Source organism: Oncorhynchus masou, chromosome 6, assembly GCF_036934945.1.
Source record: "Oncorhynchus masou masou isolate Uvic2021 chromosome 6, UVic_Omas_1.1, whole genome shotgun sequence".
Taxonomy (NCBI): domain Eukaryota; kingdom Metazoa; phylum Chordata; class Actinopteri; order Salmoniformes; family Salmonidae; genus Oncorhynchus; species Oncorhynchus masou.
In genome coordinates, this window is record NC_088217.1 from 24552741 (window position 1) to 24555000 (window position 2260).

Below are 2260 nucleotides of genomic sequence, written 5' to 3' on the forward strand. Positions count from 1 at the left end.
TGCAAAATGATATGCCATAAAATGAGAACAATGTTGGGAAAGGAAACCCTTGTCTGTATGTCACAACATCTCCAATAATACGTCACCTTCATGTGTGTCCAGACCCACCTACTATGACTTCTACTTCCCATTTGCATAGGGGTATTTTAACCCCATACATCTGTTATTTTAATTAAGGACGTGTAACCTAATTAGTAAACTAGTATAGGATCAGAATTAGTTGACCTAATAGTCATTTTGGTCAAGTCAGCACTGATCTGTTGATTTTTGTCATAACCATGTCATTAATTTTTTATTTTTTATTTTTATGTTACCTTTATTTAACCAGGTAGGCTAGTTGAGAACAAGTTCTCATTTACAACTGCGACCTGACAAAGATAAAGCAAAGCAGTGCGACACAAACAACAACACAGAGTTACACATGGAATAAACAAACATACAGTCAATAATACAATAGAGAAAGTCTATATACAGTGTGTGCAAATGAGGTAGGATAAGGGGGGGTGAGGCAATAAGTAGAACATAGTGGTGAAATTATTACAGTATGGCAAATTAAACACTGGGGTGATAGATGTGCAGAAGATGAGTGTAGTAGAGATACTAGGGTGCAAAGGAGCAAAATAAATCAAATAAATAAATAACAATATGGTGATGAGGTAGTTGGATGGGCTGTGTACAGATTGGCTATGTACAGGTGCAGTGATCTGTGAGCTGCTCTGACAGCTGGTGCTTAAAGCCAGTGAGGGAGATATGAGTCTCCAGCTTCAGTGAATTTTGCAGTTCGTTCCAATCATTGGCAGCAGAGAACTGGAAGGAAAGGCGTCCGAAGGAGGAATTGGCTTTGGGGTTGACCAGTGAAATATACCTGCTGGAGCACATGCTGCAGATGGGTGCTGCTATGGTTACCAGTGAGCTGAAATAAGGCAGGGCTTTACCTAGCAACGACTTATAGATGGCTTGGAACCAGTGGGTTTGGTGACGGATATGAAGCGAGGGCCAGACAATGAGCGCATACAGGTCGAGGATCGGTAGGATAGTCAGTTTTACGAGGGTATGTTTGGCAGAATGAGTGAAGGAGGCTTTGTTGCGAAATAGGAAGTCGATTCTAGATTTAATTTTGAATTGGAGATGTTTAATGTGAGTCTGAAAGGAATGTTTACAGTCTAGCCAGACACCTAGGTATTTGCAGTTGTCCACATATTCTAGGTCAGAACCATCCAGAGTAGTGATGCTGGTGGGTAGTACGTCATAACAGCTGACATAACTTGTCTTAACCTGTTATAATATGGTCATAACATTGTCATGACACATATTTAGAACTGTTGTGACAAATATTGCATCATTTTTTTACTGGTTATGACACCTACATAAAAATGTCAACCTACCACACAAGGCAAAACATTCCGTTACACCATAACCTACTTCTCAATAATATGTTTGTTATATACCATTTTATGAAACTGACCATATTAAATTATCATTGTACAGTAATTGAGCACAAATTGATGTCAGACATGTACCTACGTCAATGCTAGGTTGCTGATGACTGGGATAAGTGCAGGAGCAGATTTCAGGAGCAGGACAAGGCACCCTCTTTGTGACTGATTACTGACATAAGGGAATGTGTGTGATAGGCCTATCTGGCTTATATGATTATGATGGTCATAATGCTTCTTGACAGTGTCATAAAGTGAATTTTATTAGTCCAAGTAAAGTGACACAGGATAGTCATAAAGCTTCATGACAGTGTCTGCAAGTTATTTAAAATATGATGAAAAAAATGTCTAAAGAATTCACAACAACAACAAAGGACTTTAAAACGAAAGGAAACTTCTTGGCAGTGAAAAACACATTTGAATAAATGTGGGTTTTGACACTCTTATGTAGAGCCATAAAATAATGCCATGTATGTCACAACAGGTTTAAATATGTGTTATGACAGTGTTATGACCATATTATGACAGGTTATGACAAGTTATGTCAGCTGGTATGACATATTATGACATGGTTATGACTGTGTCATAATGTGTTATGAAGCTGGGTGTCAAGTAAAGTGTTACCGCATACTCTACACAAACATCAGTGTTTGTGTACATTGAATTTAACAAAGTAATACCTGCATCCAAAACTCCCCTCTAAAAGTAACTGTAGATGGTTTATTCTGGGCAAGCATCTGGAGCTAGAAGGTGGCTCTGGACATGGCTGCTGGCTGACTCATCACCACCCTACTCTACTGGACACAGCCTGTCATAACATCACT